Genomic DNA, 11,442 nt, shown 5'->3' with positions numbered 1-11,442 from the left:
CATCTTAAATTAGCTCACAACACGATCAAACTGTATCTCACGGGGATTCAACCTCACGTACTTACCACCTATCCCAATCACACCCCTTTCCTCATATCCTATCCCATTAAAAGTATACTGAGGGAAATACATAAAACAGACAGACTCCCTACTTCATCCAGACTACCAATTGATTGCTCTTTATTCCAAGCCCTCTCATGTTTACTGAACTCCTAACCTTTCGTCATACCAACCAAGTACTTAAATCACCATTTACATACCATTCTAGAGACCCTGAGTTTTCTAAGACCCTGAGACTTTACAGTGGTACAATAGACAGAAATCACTTCACAACTCAAAATATCCAATATCAATTAACACCACAACCACTATGTACTTTCTCTGCAAACCTCTAAAATGAACCATACCAGTTATCCATCCACAATCCCTCTTTATCCCACTGATAACAATTGGTCCCTGGTAATAATAATCACACCCAACTCACCACTGCTTTCACTTCAAGCATTCCCACTTACTACTGCCAAATTAATTTCCTACATTAGAACCCTATTCCTGAAATTGGTATTCAACCCAACATCATTCTCAGGTCATTCATTTGGAATAGTGCAGCTTCCGCAGCTTCCACCACTTCCACCGTTTTCCAGAACTGACAGCTCAGTTCATATTATCAAGAGATTGGGGAGATGAAAATATTCAGTCTCCAACTATTACATACCTCATCCAGAGAAAGAAATTAGGAAAGCTTTTAAAAGTTTGGTATATGTAATTGATTATGTAATTGGTTATGTAATTTTCTGTAATTAAAGTGTGTTTTTCTGTGTTATCTTTTGCCCTCTTTTTATCACAGGCTTACCCGTACGTTATCACAGGCTAACCAACTGTGCATTATCACGAATTACACATATTACTATTATAATTCAAACACAAGTTTTCTGGGAGGAATTTGAATCTATCTAAAAGTAACAAAAGGGGGGAGCTATTGTCCCCTTTCCCTAGCCCCCACTCATGAGTGGAGGGGGAAACATATTGCCCCTCCTCCGGCCCCCACCCATGAGCCGTGGGTGGGGGGTCCTAAGTAACAAAAGGAGGGAGGGACCTATTGGCCCCCACTTACAAAAGGAGGGAAGGGGACCTATTGTCACCCTCCATCAGAGAAGAAGACATCTTAAAAATAACATCCAGAACATCTATCAGTAAATATACAAAAACACACTGTGTGCTGGCACTCAATTACGCAAGGTGCAGGTATTCGAGGCTTAACCCCACAATAACCTCCTAATCATAATCATAAACAAATATGAATACCGCACTCAAAAAGATATTTGGGCAATAAAGCTTATTGCTAATCACGCTTTTAATTCAAAATATTTATTGTGTAAGTTTTAAATAAATTCATAAAGGTAATAGTATATCCTCATAGTGACACTCATTTCAAACTATTTACATATATATACACACACAGGACCCTCCCTCATCTGTAATAAAGTTCATAGTATATACACATCAATGTACAATAGGTAATGATCCAAAAAACACTGAGAAAAAATGATAAGAAAAAAATGATGAAAATGATGAATAATAAAAAAAGAGACAAAATGAAAAAATGAAAAAATAGAAAAAATCTAAAAAGTAGAAAAAAGTAGAAAAAAGTAGTAATGATGAAACGAAAAATTGATGAAAAAATCAAAAAAGAGAAAAAAATAGAAAAAATAATGCAGTCCTAACAAGATAGTAGTCCAGAATATAGTGCACTATATGTTTCACTTTATAATGGATGGATCTCACCAATGTATCAGTAGCTGTATGGTGTCCGTGGTAGGAGGATGCTGAAGATTGCAGATGGTGATGTCCTGAAAGGGGATGAAAAGAGGTGTTGAAAGTTTCCTGCTCAATGTACAGTGATCACTCCGTCATCAGTGGTCAGCCAGTCAGGTCACTAGGTACTCCTTTAAATGTACTGCTATATGATCCGGTCAGATAGGCAGGTCACTGGGTAATCCTTGGATGGGCGGGTAATCCTTTGAATGGGCTTGAATGGGCTGCGCGCTCGGGACGTACGTGTCCCTTCGATGGCCCCTGTTATAAAGTGAAACATATAGTGCACTATATTCTGGACTACTATCTTGTTAGGACTGCATTATTTTTTCTATTTTTTTTCTATTTTTTTCTCTTTTTTGATTTTTTCATCAATTTTTCGTTTCATCATTACTACTTTTTTCTACTTTTTTCTACTTTTTAGATTTTTTCTATTTTTTCATTTTTTCATTTTGTCTCTTTTTTTATTATTCATAATTTTCATCATTTTTTTCTTATCATTTTTTCTCAGTGTTTTTTGGATCATTACCTATTGTACATTGATGTGTATATACTATGAACTTTATTACAGACGAGGGAGGGTCCTGTGTGTGTATATATATGTAAATAGTTTGAAATGAGTGTCACTATGAGGATATACTATTACCTTTATGAATTTATTTAAAACTTACACAATAAATATTTTGAATTAAAAGCGTGATTAGCAATAAGCTTTATTGCCCAAATATCTTTTTGAGTGCGGTATTCATATTTGTTTATCAGTAAATATAAGCTAATTCTACAAACTATAAAATTAAACTACTAAAAGCTAATTGTGACAGACCTCTCTGTCTTTGGATTACTTTGATTTAACCTTGGTTTGTCTGTTTGTTGGGTTATTTCCATTTGTCCGTATGGCCCTATGTTTTATTCTCCTTTTTACGAAATAACTACCGAATGGCATGCCACCAAGCGGGGAAGTGTACTGCTTGTTAACCTTTCTGCCCTCATCAACGTTGTGGTTAACCGCAGACACTTCCAACTCCCGAATGGTCGGCTGGGTGGTCGTCGTTCATATGAACGAACACGTGGCGGCGGCCATCTTGGACATTAGAACGCCCAGCGGTGTTCGTCGACAAATCCATGGAACTAAAATCGGACACTATTTTCATACGAACAGCGCTGAAGTCGCTGACCCTCCTTCGTCCTGTTCCCGGTTCATACGAATGCCGTGCCGTTCGGTACATTAACTTCATACGAACAGAGCTGCCCCAGATAGCCACCCCATGGTGCCCATTCATTTTGACAAACACACTTTGTACAAGACTTTAGCTCCATGGCAATTGAACTGTGTGTATGGGATCTCAGCACTATTCGGTTATATTGTGCGCTTAGATCTAAGCTATCTGGGTGTCAGGGTACCTGTGGTCTCTACCTCCGAAAGAGGTAGAGACTTAGCTGTTCCTCCATCCAGACGGCCTGATGGCTCCCTTCCCCACGGTCTATCCGGTCATGCAAGGCCGGCCGCGAGGGAGTGACTGCCTTTTACAGCATCTAGGCAGGAAGTTGTCATCAGGACACTCCTCCGGAACGACCTGTCACTCAATTGCTGCAGGACCAATCAGGACACCTCGGAGGCGTGGTTACTGCTCTGAACAGGGTATTTAACAGAGCTTCTTTCATTAGCTCATTGCCCTGTCGTGGTTCTAGCTTGCTCTAGTCACTCAGTGCTTGTGTATTCTATTATCCCTTTTGGTTTTGACCAGGCTTGTTTACCTTACTCTGCTTATCTCTGTTACCCTTGATTCGGCTTGTCTCTCGCTTACCTGTCTTCTGTTACCCTCGACCTCGGCTTGTCTTTGACCATTCTATACTGTACTACTTACGTTAGTCCGGCCATTCTAAGGTCCGGTATACGTATCTGGCTACTGTTTGTACTCTGCGTGTTGGATCCCTGTCCCGATCCTGACATTACGACAGGGCCAATGGATCCTGCAAGTACAAACAGTCAGCTGGCTTCTCCTGATCCTAGGTTTGAAGCCATGGATCACAGAATGGATCAGATGGCGCTTGCGCTACAGGCTCTATTATCTCGTGCCAATAACCCACCAGAGGAGATACGTAATACCCCTGTTTCTCCTGTCGGTTCAGGTCTAGAGGTAGCCACAGTGGGTGCTTCTTCTCGCATTACCCCCCCAGTACGCTATGGTGGGGCTCCTGAGAAGTGTCGTGGTTTCTTAAACCAAATTAGTATCCACTTTGAATTGCAACCTTGCTCTTATCCTACAGATAGGGCAAAGGTAGGATTTATTATCACCCTACTTATTGAGAAAGCTCTGAGATGGGCCAACCCATTATGGGAGAACGATAATCCATTAGTTTATAACTATAACGCCTTTGTAACTGCTTTTAGAAGAACATTTGACCCTACAGGTAGAAAGGTTAATGCAGCCAGATTACTGTTGCGTCTGAAACAGGAGAACCAAACACTGGTGGATTATGCACTAGAGTTCAGGTCTCTGGCGTCAGAAGTCAAGTGGAATGAGCAGGCGTATATGGATGTATTTTTGAATGGCTTATCTGAAGTAATCCTTGATGAGGTTGCTACCAGAGAACTCCCTGAGAATTTAGAGGATTTAATTTCGTTCATCTCTCGTATAGATGAATGTTTAAGAGAGAGACAGAACACTCGAGAGAGGAACCGGAGACCTTCTTTTAGGTTAGCCCCCGCTTTTCCAAGTCCTGACTCCACGGTATCTTTGCTTCCTGAACCTATGCAGATAGGGTATACCTGCCTCTCTGAGGAGGAAAGACAGTACAGGAGAAGAGAGGGTTTGTGTATGTATTGTGGAGCTAAGGGTCATTTACTCTCGAACTGTTCTAACCGCCCGGGAAAAGCTCGCACCTAAGTCTCTCTAGAGGACAGGCCTTGGGTGTTTCTATTTTGTCCTCTACTCCTAATTATAAAGATCACAGGCTTCTGCTACCAGTTTCCTTAACTTGCGGGAGGGAAGTAGTAAGGGCTATGGCTTTGATAGATTCCGGTGCTGCTGAGAATTTTATCGACCAAGCCTTTGCTAGTAAAAACAATTTCCCATCCCAGCTAAGGGAGACACCCTTGGCCGTTGAGGCCATAGATGGTAGACCACTACTAGACCCTGTTATCTTTCGTGAGACCATACCCATTGAGTTAAATGTTGGTATCCTACACGTGGAGAATTTATCTCTTCTGCTCATTTCGTCTCCTTCCGTTCCCATAGTTCTGGGGTACCCATGGTTGAAAGAACATAACCCTATTATCGATTGGGAGTTAGGGGAGATACTCTCCTGGGGCCAGGGCTGCCAGGATCAGTGTTTGTGCAAGGTTTCTCCATTAGCTAATATTAACATACAGGAGAATCCTACTCAGTCCACAGAGAGACAAATACCAGACCTTTACCTAGACTTAAGGGCAGTGTTTGACAAGAAGAATGCCGATTCTTTGCCGCCACACAGGTCATTTGACTGTAAAATTAAGCTTCTACCCGGGACTATGCCTCCGAGGGGCCATGTATATCCTTTGTCTGTTCAGGAAAACTCGGTTCTAGAGGAGTATATTCAGGAGAATTTAGAAAAGGGATTTATCAGGAGGTCTTCTTCTCCGGCCGGGGCGGGGTTCTTTTTCATTAAGAAGAAGGATGGCATGCTGAGACCTTGTATCGATTACCGAGGCTTGAATAAAATAACTGTCAGAAATGCCTATCCTATCCCACTGATTACCGAGTTATTTGATCGTCTTAAGGGCTCCAAAATCTTCACCAAGTTAGATCTCAGAGGGGCTTACAATTTGGTGAGAATCCAGCAAGGTCACGAGTGGATGACGGCATTCAATACCCGGTATGGCCATTACGAATACACTGTTATGCCATTTGGACTATGCAATGCTCCTCCAGTATTTCAAGATTTGATTAATGAGGTACTTAGGGAGTTTCAGCATGATTGTGTTATTGTTTACCTGGACGACATACTAATACACTCTAAGGAGATTGAGACTCACCATAGACAGGTCAGAAAGGTGTTACACAAACTTCTGCAACATGGTCTATACTGCAAATTGGAGAAGTGCAGTTTTGATCAGTCTCAGGTAGACTTTCTTGGGTACGTGATTTCTGGGGAAGGTTTTAAAATGGATCCTGGTAAACTCCAATCTATTTTAGACTGGCCTTTGCCCAAAGGACTCAAGGCTATCCAAAGGTTTATTGGTTTTTCCAACTACTATAGGCGCTTCATTAAGGGTTACTCCTCTATCATTGCGCCTATTACCAATATGACCAAACAAGGGGCTGATACTAAGTTCTGGTCTGAGGAAGCTCTTGGTGCTTTTAAGACTCTCAAGGAACTTTTTGCCTCAGCTCCCATTCTAGTTCATCCTGATACGACTCTGCCTTTCTTGCTCGAGGTCGATGCTTCTGAGACAGGAGTTGGGGCTGTTCTGTCTCAAAGGTTAGGGGTGGATAAACCGTTACACCCTTGTGGTTTCTTCTCTAAAAAAATTTCTGGGCCTGAGAGCAGATATGACATCGGGGAGAGGGAACTGTTAGCGGTCATTAAGGCTTTAAAGGAGTGGAGACATTTACTGGAAGGGACACTACACCCTGTTACTATTCTAACGGATCATAAGAACTTGTCTTATATTGGGGAGGCGAAGCGCTTGTCCGCCAGACAGCCTCGCTGGGCCTTGTTCCTCACTCACTTTAATTATGTACTTACGTATAGACCTGGTTCTAAGAACTCTAAAGCCGATGCATTGTCTCGTCAATATGAACCATCCACTATAACTGAACCACTTCTGTCCTCCATAGTTCCTAAGGGGAATATCATCGCGAACACGAATCTCAGGATTCACTCTCCATTGCTTTCTGAGATCATGAAGTTTCAGCATTTGGCACCCAAACAGACCCCTGGGGATCGACACTTCGTTCCTGCCGCTCTCCAGCTGGAGGTGCTACGCTGTCTCCATAACAGCAAGGTGGCTGGGCATCCTGGCATCCGCAAGACTTATGCGCTGGTCTCTAAAGATTTTTGGTGGCCTGACTTACGCAAGGATATTAAAGAATTCATCGGGGCATGTGAAGTTTGTACCAAGACCAAGCTACCCCATTCGCTTCCATGCGGATTTCTGCACCCTTTAGAGGTTCCTGAAAAGCCTTGGTCCTGCCTGGCAATGGACTTCATTGTTGATTTGCCTATCTCTAAAAAACAGACTGTCATCCTCACTGTGGTAGACAGATTTACTAAAATGGCTCACTTCATTCCCTTACCGAAACTCCCATCTTCGCCCGAATTAGCGGAGATATTCGCCAGGGAGATTTTCCGTTTGCATGGGATACCTTCCCAGATTGTCTCTGACAGAGGCTCCCAATTTGTTTCCCGTTTTTGGAGATCATTCTGCTCCCAACTAGGCATCAAATTGAATTTCTCCTCTGCCTATCATCCTCAGTCCAATGGAGCTGCTGAACGCACTAACCAAAAAGTTGAACAATATTTACGTTGTTTCGTTTCAGAACACCAGGACGATTGGGTCGGTTTGATTCCTTGGGCGGAGTTTGCACATAACAATCTCATTTGTGATTCTACGCATTCTAGCCCTTTTTTCTTGAATTATGGCTTTCATCCTTCCATCCTTCCTTCGGAGTCTTCTTCTCAAGGGATACCGTCGGTGGATGTTCATGTTGCCAATTTAAGAAAGTTGTGGGATCAAACTCGACAAATCCTTCTGCACAATTCTACGCTGGTTAAAAGACATGCTGACAAACGTAGAAGGGCAGCACCGGTGTTTGTTCCAGGCGATAGAGTATGGTTAAGTACTAGAAACATTCGGTTAAAAGTGCCGTCCATGAAGTTTGCTCCTCGATATATTGGACCTTACAGGGTACTGTCTCAAATTAACCCAGTTGCGTATCGTTTAGCGTTGCCTAATGCCTTACGCATTCCTAATTCATTTCATGTTTCCTTGCTAAAACCATTAATATGTAACAGGTTCTCCTCCACGATCGCCCCTCCCCGCTCAGTTCAGGTGGAGGGTCAGGAGGAGTATGAGGTCAATTCCATCGTTGATTCTCGAATCTCCCGGGGGAAACTGCAATATCTGGTCGATTGGAAGGGTTATGGTCCTGAGGAGAGAAGTTGGGTACCTCAGGAGGAGGTGCATGCTCCCCGTCTCCGCAGGGCGTTTCACTCTCGATTCCCTTCTCGCCCTGGTGTATTCCGCCCGGTGGGCGTATCTGAGAGGGGGGGTACTGTCAGGGTACCTGTGGTCTCTACCTCCGAAAGAGGTAGAGACTTAGCTGTTCCTCCATCCAGACGGCCTGATGGCTCCCTTCCCCACGGTCTATCCGGTCATGCAAGGCCGGCCGCGAGGGAGTGACTGCCTTTTACAGCATCTAGGCAGGAAGTTGTCATCAGGACACTCCTCCGGAACGACCTTTCACTCAATTGCTGCAGGACCAATCAGGACGCCTCGGAGGCGTGGTTACTGCTCTGAAAAGGGTATTTAACAGAGCTTCTTTCATTAGCTCATTGCCCTGTCGTGGTTCTAGCTTGCTCTAGTCACTCAGTGATTGTGTATTCTATTATCCCTTTTGGTTTTGACCCGGCTTGTTTACCTTACTCTGCTTATCTCTGTTACCCTTGATTCGGCTTGTCTCTCGCTTACCTGTCTTCTGTTACCCTCGACCTCGGCTTATCTTTGACCATTCTATACTGTACTACTTACGTTAGTCCGGCCATTCTAAGGTCCGGTATACGTATCTGGCTACTGTTTGTACTCTGCGTGTTGGATCCCTGTCCCGATCCTGACACTGGGGATACGTTGAATGTGGAGATTTTGTTAGGTAGTTTGAGATTTATATATTTTTATTGTATTTCACTGTTCATGTAAAATGAAGGTTATACTCTATCCCTGGAGGTAATTGAGTTACTTCTGGCACTTAACCCAATTATCTCCAGGATAGAGAGGAGGGTTTGTTATGATCATGTGGGAGTGTTTATCCATGTGTATGCTTTTTTTTTTTATTCTTTATTTTTGTTTGTGCATGAATTGAACAATCTGGCTTGCTACGCCACAATAGCTGCAGGAAGCATTTCAATAGCAGAACATAACATGGCATAAAATACTGTGCACATTTTTTTTTTTTTTTTTTTTTAAAGGTCGGGTGAAACTAGGTTTTGTCAGAACATATTATAGTATTCAGGCTTTTTATTTTCATCTGTGATATTGGTACATTGTGCATTACTTACTTAAATTACACACTAAACAAATTGCCCGCTAAACAAATTAACTTTTCTATATGAATGCTAGGCTAGGTAGACTTATGAGATTATTAGTAACGCTTAAAGTTATGATAAGGTATGTGATATTGCAGTTTCGAGAGGGGTATACAGTATGCTTATTTAACAGGTTAGAACAGGTCTCTAGTATGGTGTGACTATATGGTCCTGAACATGCTAGGTGAGTATACCCCTTAGCTTGTAATGTCCAAAAGATATAACGCTATACCCGTTTGGACGTGCGAAAGTCCTCTGGGGTTTCCCAGATGTGAGTCCCTCTCTGGGTAAGTTGGAGTAGGGGGGATCGTGTTCCCAGAATCATTATGTGGCGTTGTGAGCCGTGTCAGGTCCCCCTGCTCTTGGCCTGTAGTGTTGATGGATCCCCAGCGGTTCACCCGATGCCGCATTGGGGCCGTGCAGAGCCTTGTTGTGGATTCTCGAGGGACTCCGCTGTGGTGTGGTGAGTGCACTGGTGTAGCTGGGTAAACGGGTGTAGCTGGGGTCGGTTAGTAATGCCGCTGAGCCCAGGCAGGGTCGCCCTCCGGGTGGTGAGTGGACGGGGTGAGCCAGTGCTTGGTTTCTGTCGCTTCACTGCCCTACGCGGGCGAGGTGCAGGCTTGTTCCTCCGCCGCATCTGTATAGTGTGAGGCCCCGTCTGGGCTGCAGGCTGGTGCTGAGGGTTAGGTGGCTGCTGTCTGGGTGGACAGTTTCAGATGAGTGGACCTGGAGCCCCTTGTTGTAGTCTGAGCTCTAGCTTGAGCCAGAAATCTTGGAAGATTTTATCTATGTTGGACGTGGGGTCAGGGGCGTATTAGCCGCGAGGCAAACAAGGCATTTGCCTTGGGCGGCATTTTCCGGCTAACAGACATGCCGGCGGGCTGCTGGGCTGGGCGTGCGGGCGGCGCTGGTGGGCAGCTGGCGAGGGAGCACTTCCTCTAAGCTGTCTGCTCAGCTCCCTTGCGCGCCGCAGAGTGAGGCTGGGAGCCGGAATATGATGTCATATTGCGGCTCCGCCTCCCAGCCTCACTCTGCAACGCGCGAGGGAGCTGAGCAGGCAGCTCAGGGGAAGTGCTCCCTCGCCAGCCTGCCGCCCACCTTGCCGCCCGCCAATGCCGCCCGCCCAGCAGCCACTGGACCACCAGGGAGGAAGAGAACCCCCCCCCCAGCATTTCCAAAGGTAAGAAGGCTGGGGGGGTTACATTTAAAAAACAAATATGTGTTAAAAATGTGAGTGTGTGTGTATGTCTGTTAGTGTGTGTGTGTCTGTTAGTGTGTGTCTGTTAGTGTGTGTGTATTTATGTTAGTGTGTGTGTGTTAGTGAGTGTGTGTGTCTGTTAGTGTGTGTGTGTGTCTGTTAGTGTGTGTGTGTGTGTGTGTCTGTTAGTGTGTGTGTGTGTGTCTGTTAGTGTGTGTGTCTGTTAGTGTGTGTGTGTCTGCTAGTGTGTATGTATGTCTGTTAGTGTGTGTGTATGTTAGTGTGTGTGTCTGTTAGTGTGCGTGTGTCTGCTAGTGTGTATGTATGTCTGTTAGTGTGTGTGTGTGTATGTATGTATGTTAGTGTGTGTGTGTGTGTCTGTTAGTGTGTGTATGTATGTCTGTTAGTGTGTGTGTGTCTGTTAGTGTGTGTATGTATGTATGTTAGTGTGTGTGTGTGTGTGTTAGTGTGTGTATGTATGTCTGCTAGTGTGTGTGTGTGTGTGTCTGTTAGTGTGTGTGTATGTATGTCTGTCAGTGTGTGTGTGTGTGTGTGTGTCTGTTAGTGTGTGTGTGTGTGTGTGTCTGTCTGTTAGTGTGTGTGTGTGTGTGTCTGTTAGTGTGTGTGTGTGTGTGTCTGTTAGTGTGTGTGTCTGTTAGTGTGTGTGTGTCTGTTAGCGAGTGTGTGTTTCTGTTAGCTAGTGTATGCGTATCTGTCAGCGAATGTGTGTGTGTGTATTTAGAAGGTCGGGGGAAGGGTTGGGTGGAGGTGGCGCGGGAGGGAGGGGGCACCTGAGTTTTGTCCTGCCTAGGGCAGCACAAAACCAGGATACACCACTGCGTGGGGTGTCTTAATGTCTCGTGGTTGACTGGTGGCCGCATGGTCTCCGCCATCTTAGGTGGGCCCCTCGGCTCTCCAGCCATCTCCCCAGTTATTTTCGCCGTGTTGGGGGGGACCCCCAGGGGTGGACCGTGATCACCCCCGCCGGTCCAGAGGGGGGGGTTGCAGGGTATGCGCTTGTGGCAGTTGGTTTCCATGTGGCTCCAGGCTGGGGGATCGGCCGCCTCTCCCGCCCGGTGCGCACCAGGCCGCATGCCCTTGCAGGTATAGTCTGCTGTCTGCTGTCCCTACATGGGCCCCATCAC

This window comes from Pelobates fuscus, chromosome 6 (genome assembly GCF_036172605.1).
Source record: "Pelobates fuscus isolate aPelFus1 chromosome 6, aPelFus1.pri, whole genome shotgun sequence".
In the NCBI taxonomy this organism is placed as follows: Eukaryota; Metazoa; Chordata; class Amphibia; order Anura; family Pelobatidae; genus Pelobates; species Pelobates fuscus.
Note: the sequence above shows the minus strand (reverse complement) of the source record.